Below are 9,942 nucleotides of genomic sequence, written 5' to 3' on the forward strand. Positions count from 1 at the left end.
TGGAATGTTGGTCACCATGGCTGGAGGAAAGGAAGATGATGTCTCCTCTACTGACCCTAAAGGCTTCTACCTGAATTGACATACATCAATTCTGCTCACATTTCATTGGCCAAAGCAAGTTACATGGCCACACCTAATTTCAAGGATTTGGGGAATTGTGGTCTAATATGAGGATCACTTGCTAATACATTATATGGCTTGAGAATACTGCAGGAAGAGAAAGTCTGGAAATATTGATAAATAGTTCTAATGACTGCTTTAGTACCAAATTCACAAAATTGTCCTGTGAGCTCACTTGACTCTAGTGGTGCTGACTAGCCCTGATATAGTTTGGATATTGTCCCCACCCAAATCTCATATTCAAATGTAATCCCCAATGTTGGAGGTGGGGCTTGTTGGGAGGTGATTGGCTCATAGGGGTGAATTTCTCATGAATGGTTTAGTAACATCCCCTTGGTATTGTCCTCGCAATAGTGGGTGGGTTCTCATGAGATCTGGGTCATTTAAAAGTGTGTAGCACCTTTCCTCTCTTTCTCTTGTTCCTGCTTTCACCGTGTGCCATGATTGGAAGCTTCTTGAAGCCTCCTAAGAAGCAGATGCCACTATGCAGCCTGCAGTTCCTGTACAGCCTGCAGAACTGTGAGCCAATCAAACTTATTGTTTTGTAAATTACCCTGTCTCATTATTTCTTTATAGCAATGTAAGAATGGTATAATACAAGCTCTAACTCTGTAATGTGAATTTGTTTGTGTACTTTGGATTTGTTTACTTAATGAACAAGCCTAATTCCAAATTATTTGCTACCTCTGTGTTTCTTTTTAACCACTGAATAAACTTTCCTTCAAGTACAAAATTACATAGGCAACATTTCAGACAAAATTAATAAAAGGAAGACTTACATAAAAATCCCATATTCCAACTCATAAGCAGAAAAATTGAGATTCTTTGACATGAGATAGCATATGCAGAAATTCCTAGCATATTGCCTGGCACAGAACAAGCACTCAATAATTGTTAGCTTCCTTAAACATTTCAGACTCCAATTAATCTTTCTCCAAGAGACACATCTATCTCAATAACTGCCAACGATTGTTGAAGTCTAGCAACACTTCTGGCTCTAATACTGATTACCAGACACATGACATACTATGAAATTATAAAGACAAAAATGAATGACCTTGGAGGGGGTTGTCCCAAACCTCTTCCCCAAAGAGAATATGTTGAAGAGAAGTTAGTTCTCCGAGCCAGTTATTTTCACATGAGTTGAACTTTCTAGACCATGGCTCTTTCTAATTAACTAGAACAGTTTTCAAACACTTTTGACACATGCTGGTCCTCATTGCCACTCTCTTTGTCATGCAATGACACATTTGTACAGAATACTGGAGGTAAAGGCAGGTGAAGGGCAATAAAGTTTCTTTTCTTAAGAAGAAAAAGCAAAACCACAATTGGCATAATGGAATTTTCCTGTTAATTGCAGGAAAGATAGACTTGGGTGTCCAAAGGCAAAATGCAGGAAACCCCACACAAAAGTGAACCTTGGTAATCAGAATTGTAGATCTTGGGGGAAACCCATGGTATGAGAGCAATTCCCTTTGAGAATTTAGAAAACAAACAAGGGCAGTGCCAATCGCATAATTCTGCTCATTCCTTTTCTGATTAAAACCAGGATCAAAGGAATGCCAGTCTGCTAGAAAAAAAGAGTGGATATTTTTTACTGGCCTCACCCATGATGAAGACACTTTGATGATGGAAGATCTCCCTGACTTTATTCTACCTTACTTGACCCCAGATATGAATACCTACAAGTGAAACCTTGCTTCTTCATTTTGCAATATGAAGAAATGCTTGCTGGGGGAACTTTCTAGCCGGATACCCTTGAATGCACTTCCTGATGAAGTGGGAGATGCGCCAGCTGCCACTACAGATGCTGAAAGAACTAGGAACAAGTGAAGCTGATTGTAATAATATGTTGCACAAGACTGAAGGAGCTATGGTGATGGAGAGCCCCAGTACAGTGTGGAGGTACCATCCAGTTAAACAAAGGCCAAAGCAAAATTTGGCCCATTCCTCTAACACAACTATGAGGATTACTTGCTAATATATTACATGACATGAGAGCGCTGCTAAGTATCTCTTAAAAAGAAAAAGAAATAGTAGCATCAGGGAGAAACTGAAAGGTTTTTGTTCCTAGGAATTATAATTGACAATTTAAGTAGATTGTATAGGCTGTGATTTCAGAGACACGGAGAAGGCTCTCAGCCAGGAAATACATCATTTTACTACTTGCAAATGCTATCATTTCCATCAGTAGAGATATATTTCTTTAAGTCCTGTCCTGTTGTTAAAATAAAAGTTTAGAGCTTAGTAAATCAGCGTCAAATCATTTATACCTGAATATGAATTAATTCGTATGTTACCATCCTAACCCAGAGATTTGTTGACATATCCCAATAGCAAAATGGGGGAGAAAGAAAAATAAAAGTGTTTCATGTTTGAGGGAGATGTTACAGCATACAGGAACAGATTACTTTAGACTTCAAAAGCAGAGGGATGGGAGTGAGGTTTCTGGGGATATAATACAAAGAAGAAGACAGATAGTGAAGGCAAAGGTAAAGTTAAATTTTATTCCTTCATTTTAATGTTTTTGTTTGTTCAATAAATTGATTGATTGATTGAGCCATTTGCAAAACACTGGATTTGTTAAGGCTAAGAGATACTAACATTTTAGGCCAAATATGAAGACTTAAAAATTAGTATTTTTTTTTCACTACTTGTAACTGTCTTTTCACTGCCTAGAATACCACCGGGCACATGTCAGATAATAAATCTTTTTTTCATGACTGAATAAATGAATGAATGAATACAACTAAAGCTTTAAAAGCAAATAAACAGTGTTTCCTTCAAAGTTATCACCTGGGAGATTGTGTACTTTTTCCAGTCATCTCTTTATTGCTCAAAACATATCCAGACACTCTTCTATGAATGACCAAGGCAAGTGACAAAGTCAATTTAAAATAATCAGTGGTACTGACATGGTTTGACTGTATCCCCACCCAAAACTCATCTTGAATTGTAGTTCTCATAATCTCCACATGTCATGGGAGGAATCCAGTGGGAGGTATTGAATCATGGGGGCAGTTTCCCCCATGGTATTCTCACGATGGTGATTAAGTTCTCATGATATCTGATGGTTTTATAAGGAGTTTCCCCTTTTCTGTCACTCTCATTCTTCTCCTTCCTGCTCCATGTGAAGAAGGACATGTTTGCTTCCCCTTCCGCCATGATTATAAGTTTCCTGAGGCCTTCCCACCCCTATGGAACTGTGAGTCAATTAAATCTCTTCATTATAAATTATCCTGTCCTGGGTATGTCCTTATAGCTGCAGGAGAACAGCCTAACATAGCAAATTGGTACTACAGAGAGTGGGGCACTGCTGTAAAGATATCCCAAAATGTGGAAGTGATTTTGGAACTGGGTAACAGGAAGAAATTGGAATCAGTTAGAGGGCTCAGAAAAAGACAGGAAAATGTGGGAAAGTTTGGAACTTCGTGGAGACTTGAAGGGCTCAGAAGACAGAAAGATGATGTGGAAAAGTTTGGAACTTCCTAGAGACTTGTTAAATGGCTTTGACCAAAATGCTGATAGTGATAAGGACAATGAAGTCCAGGATGAAGTTGTCTCAGATAGAGACGAGAAATTTCTTGGGTGCTGGAACAAAGGTGACTCTTGCTATGCTTTAGCAAAGAGACTGCTCTAGAGATATGTGGAAATTTGAACTTGAAAGCAATGGCTTAGGGTATCAAGTGGAAGAAAGTTCTAAGTGGCAAAGCATTCGAGAGGAAGCAGAGCATAAAAGTCTGAAAAATTTGCAGGTTGACAATGCTATAGAAAAGAAAACCCCATTTTCTAGGGAGAAATTCAAGTCTGCTTCAGAAATTTGCCTAAGTAACAAGTAGCAGAATGTTAACCACCAAGACAATGGGGAAAATGTCTCCAGGACATGTCAGAGACCTTCATGGCAGCCTCTTCCATCACAGGCCTGGAGACCTAGGAGGGAAAAATGCTTTAGTGAACCAGGCCTAGGGCACTCCTGTTCTGTGCACCCTCAGGACATGGTGCCCTGCATCCCCGCTGCTTCAGCTCCAGCCATGGCTAAAAGGGGTCAATGTACAGCTCGAGTCACTACTTCAGAGGGTGTAAGCCCCAAGCCCTGGCAGCTTCTACATGGTCTTGGCCCTGTGGATGGGCAGAAGATAAGAATGGAGTTTTGGGAACCTACGCCCACATTTCAGAGGGTGTATGGAAATGCCTGAATGTCCAGGCAGAAGTTTGCTACAGGGGTGCAGCCCTCATGGAGGACCTCTGCTAGGGCAGTGTGGAAGGGAAATGTAGGGCTGGAGCCCTCACACAGAGTCCCCACTGGGGCACTGCCTAGTGGAGCTGTGAAAAGAGGGCCACTGTTCTCTAGACCCCAGAATGGTAGATCCACTGACAGCTTGCACTGTGCACCTGGAAAAGCCAAAGGCACTCAATGCCAACCCATGAAATCATCCAGGAAGGGGGCTGTACCCTGCAAAGCCACAGGGGAAGAGCTCTTCAAGGCCATGGGAGTTCATCTCTTGCATCAGCATGACCTGGATGTGAGATGTGGAGTCAAAGGAAATCATTTTGGAACTTTAAGTCTTAATGGCTGCCCTATTGGATTTCAGAATTGCATGGGGCCTGTGGCCCCTTTGTTTTGGTCAATTTCTCCCATTTGGAATGGGTATATTTGCCAATACCTGTAGCCCTATGGTATCTAGGAAGTAACTAACTTGCTTTTGATTTTGCAGCCTCATAGGTAGAAGGGACTTGCCTTGTCCCAGATGAGCCTTTGGACTTGGACTTTTGAGTTAATGCTGGAATGAGGTAAGACTTTGGGGGACTGTTGGAAGGGCATTGAATTGTAGTTCCCATAATTCCCACATGCCATGGGAGGGACCCCGTGGGAGGAAACTGAATCATGGGGGAGGTTTCCCCCATGCTATTCTCATTATAGTGAGTGAGTTCTTATAAGTATGAGATTTAATGGTTTTATAAAGTGTTTCCCACTTTGCATGGCTCTCATTCTTCTCTTTCCTGCTGCCATGTGAAGAAGGACATGTTTGCTTCCCCTTCTGCCATGACTGTACGTTTCCTGAGGCCTCCCTAACCCTGCAACTGTGAGTCAATTAAACGTTTGTCCTTTATGAATTACCCAGTCTCAAGTATATCCTTGTAGCAGCAGGAGAATGGACTAATATGGGTACCAAGTCATATTCTTCTGGTGACATATTTTTTTTAATTTTTCTAGTCATCACAAGTCCAATAACAGGTGAACTTTCAAGCAAGTCCTATTTTTTAATAAAAAATGAGATATAATTTTATGAAAAAGAAGGCTAACTTTCTTGTGTGGCATGACCAAATCTAAAAGAGAATTCCAATCACTCTAAGAAAGCTCTAAGAAATTGTTGGGCCAATTGGCTAGCTCTCCCAAGAGGCTACCTTGAAAGATAATTCTTATTTAAATATCTAAATTTTGGGTTATTTGCTATTAAATAACAAATGAACAAAAACATACTGTATTCAAATCCTACTCTACGTTTCCTTCTATTATTCATTAAGTACATCATTTTAAAAAGATAAGATTTTACAAGTATATACTCCAGTAGGGCAGGGCAATGATGTGTACTTTGTTTGCATCACCTCATCTCCTCACTCAGCCAAGATGTAGCTTAGGTAATAAATACTACATGTATACAGTAAGGACTCCTACACATAGATCTCCAACTCTGACCTAGTCCCTGAACTCTAGATTTATATTTTCAACTGTCTACTAAACTCCCACTTGGATGTGTAATACTTATCTCAAACTCAACAAATCTAAACAAAATTTTGCATGCTGTAGTCTTCCCCATCTCAGTTAATGGTTCCACCATTCCCCAGTTGCTTAAGCCAGAAATCTAGGAATCAGTTTTGATTCCATTCATTCCTTTAATCCCCAGACCCAATCTATTAGAAACTCTTGTGGGTTCTAGCTCCAAAATATTTCTAACCTCTCTACCACTCCCATCCTAATCCAAGCCGAGGATAACTGGGCCAGTACCATAGCTTCCTAAATGACCCTTTCTACTTTCATTCTTGCCTATAAATCTTATCTCCTCAACCAAAATGATCTTTCAAAAATATCAGCCTTAGGCAATGTAAACCCTCTAAGACATTCCATTACATAAAAATCTAACCTTATTGCCATGTGGGCACAGCCCTCTGACCTGGCCTCAGCCTCCTCCTCTTCCAACAACCCTACTGCTTACTTGCTCTGCTCCAGTCCCTCTGCACTGTTCACTGTTCGCAGAACCACTGAGCTTACCATGGACTCAGCCCCTTACACTTTGCCTCCCTTTTGCCTAAAATTCCCTTCCCCCAAACCTTCACAAGTCTGATTCCTTCTCATCACCAGGACTCTGTTCAAATGCTATCTTCTATCTAAAATTTCCACACTCTAGCCACTCTCTATTCCCCAACCCTGCTTTATGTTACTCATAGAACCAATCATATCTGAAATTGTTATTTTGTTGTTTGTTTACTGTCTGTCTCCCCTACTTCTCAAACATCAGTGCCACAAAGTAGGAATTTTGCTTAGCTTGTTCACTGCTAGAGTTTGGAACATCACTTGGCACACAGCAGGCACAAGATAAATATTTGTTGAATGAATGATTAAATCAGTATTCAATAAACCATATAAATTGCATGATAGTTTTATTAGCCAGAGTTCTCCAGAGAAATAGAACCAATAGAAGATAGATAGATGACAGATAGATAGATAGATAGATAGATAGATAGATAGATAGATAGATAGACAGATAGATAGGTGATAGATAGATAGATAGATAGATAGATAGATACATACATACATACATACATACATACATACATACATACATAGACAGATAGATAGGATATTTATTGCAGGCATTGGCTTATGAAATTACAGAGGCTAAGAAGTCCCATGATATGCCATCTACAAGTGGGAGACCCCGGAAAGCCAGTGGCAGAAGTCAATCCAAGCATGAAGGCCTGAGATCAGAAGAACTGATGGTATAACTCCAAGTCCAAGGCCATAAACCTGAGAACCTTGTGGTGAGTGGGGGCATTGTTGTAAGTCTTGAAGTCCAAAAGCCCAAAAAACAAGAACTCTAAGGCCCAAGGGCAGGAGGAGATGGACATCCCAGCTCAAGAAAAGAGAGTAAATTCAACCTTGCCCCACCTTTTTGTTCTCTTTGGCTCTCAATGGATTAGATGATGCTCACCCACACTGGCGAGAGTGCATCTTCTTTTCTCAGTCTGCTGATTCAAATGCTAGTATCTTCCAGAAATACCCTCACAGGCACACCCAGGACAAATGTTCTACCAGCTATCTGGGCATTGCTTAGGCCAGTCAAGTTGACACATAAAATTAACCAACAAAGTAGCTCTAACAAAGATTTATAACCAGATTACACTCTTCTGAAGCTAAAGAACTGCTAATGAAGATAGCAGTCATCAGTTACTGTGATGGTTAATATTGAGTGTCAACTTGATTGGATTGAAAAATGTGAAGTATTGTTTCTGGGTGTGTCTGTGAGGGTGTTGCCAAAAGAGATTAACATTTGAGTCAGTGGACTAAGAAAGGCAGACCCACCCTCAATCTGGGTGGACACCATCTAATCAGCTGCCAGCATGGCTAGGATAAAAGCAGAGAGAGGAATGTGGAAGGACTAGACTGGCTGAGTCTTCTGGCCTCCATCTTTCCCCTGTGCTGGATGCTTCCTGCCCTCGAACATCAGACTCCCAAGTTCTTCAGCTTTTGGACTCTTGGACTTATATCAGTGATTTGCCAGGGGCTCTTGGGCCTTTGGCCACAGACTGAAGGCTGCACTCTCAGCTTCCCTACTTCTAAAGTTTTGGGACTTGGAATGGCTTCCTGGCTCTTCAGCTTGCAGACAGCCTATTGTGGGACCTCACCTTATGCTCATGTGAGTCAATACTCCTTAATAAACTCCCTTTCATATATTAACCTATCCTATTAGTTCTGTCCCTTTAGAAAACCCTGGCTAATACAGTTACAAGACAAACCATTGGATTTAAAACAAATGTGTCCACACAGGCCTGGCTAGGTTACTAGTTGTGAACCTATATTAAGTGTTAGCCAGTAAAGTGATATTAACAGGATATCACACTAGCCTCAGGATCTTTGAGTACTGGATAAAATGCCTCCTTGGGCAGGTGGAAGATGACCAAAATAAAAGAATGTACATATATTATCCTGGTCAGTCCTCACAAGGTGCAGAAAATGACCAATGCTGGCATTGATTGGCTGTCCTTCTTTGCTCTCTCTCCTTTTAAGAGTGTGGAGTCTATTGGAAAAGAAGCATTAAATGAATTCACAGCATTATCTTATCAAATCCCCATAATTATTTTAAGTATGTGGCATAATCTGTGCACAGCCAGTGATTAAGCCATGCCACAATTAAAACAATACCATGAAATAATTACAAAAGAGCTAGACAGACTGTGCTATCTCTCTGCTTGGTGTCCAAATGTTACACAGAAGAATGTAATTCTACTCTGCAGAGACCATTAAAATCTTCCAACATATTTTTAAATCCCTGGCTGTCTGAGGGTGAGTGAGGTCAGGGAAGGCTGGGTGACAACAAAGAGTGGGGAAGAATATTGAATGAAGCTTGGGCTATTTAGATAAGCCTTTCATCACGAGAGGGAAAATAACTAAAAATAATTCTTGAGAAAATACATTTTTTCTCTTTATAAAAAACTGTCTAATCAGAAATCCAGATAGCTTGGCTGGGCTACAGGACCTATCTGGAAGACAGAAAGACCTGGCTAATATTTCTCCATTTAGACTGAAGCTACAATTATTCTCCTAGTCAGAGAAGACGAGGGAAAGAAGAAAGAATCCAAAGGCTAATGTTGAATTCATCATTTTATACAGTTATCCACACAAGCCCAATGGCATGAATAAACAGTTTATGTGTATGCATCCCTATGTTAGCAATACTTTTGCAGGTTGCTTTCATTGATACTGTAATTGTTTTTATTTCCAACTAATGACAAGAGAGGTAGCCCATAAATACAGGTTAAACCACAAATGAAGATATCTGGCATAAAAAATTTTGCCCCAAATAAGTGGAAAACAGCTATGAAATAAGTAATTCCAACTGATTCTTTTATTTGAGACCAAGGCTACCTGGACAAAACCATACAAATGGAATCACCCTGTGGCATTATACGAGGGAATGAGAGAATTTGATTTGGTGGGAGGTAAGTATCAGGGCTTACCTTAGTTCAGCTGGTCCTAAACCAATAGCATTTGCATTGCTTGGGGACTTCCTAGAAATGCAATTTCTGGAATCTGAATCTAAACCTACTGACTCAGGAACTCTAGGGGCAGGGGCTCAGCAATAATGTGTCTTAAGAAGCCTTCCAGGTGATTCTGATGCCCACTCAAGCTGGAGAGCCACTCATTGCCTTTAAGTCTCTTCATCACTCTTTGACAGAGAATTATAAGGATCCAACCATGCCATTACCTGGGTGTTCCAGGCTTCTCCTTTGGCTCTAATCCCAGCCTTCCCATATGCTAGGTGTGTGAGTAGAAAGAGAAATAAACTGCCGGCTAAACTCCTCTCTACCCGTGAGGGGAAGGTTATAGGTAGACCCATCTGCAAAACCAAATTAGAGAAGGAGAGCTAGAATGTCATGTATTTTCTCTGCATAGAGTAATGCTATTAAGAATAAAGTAATTTACGGTAGCATTATACATTGAATCTTAGATCTAAAGAGTAAGAGATCTTGAGTTCTTTGATTCCTAGTTGAATGTTCTTCAGTCCCTGACACTATGCTTTGACTGTATTGGCATTCTGTAAA

The sequence above is a fragment of the Macaca nemestrina genome, chromosome 10 (genome assembly GCF_043159975.1).
Source record: "Macaca nemestrina isolate mMacNem1 chromosome 10, mMacNem.hap1, whole genome shotgun sequence".
NCBI lineage: Eukaryota > Metazoa > Chordata > Mammalia > Primates > Cercopithecidae > Macaca > Macaca nemestrina.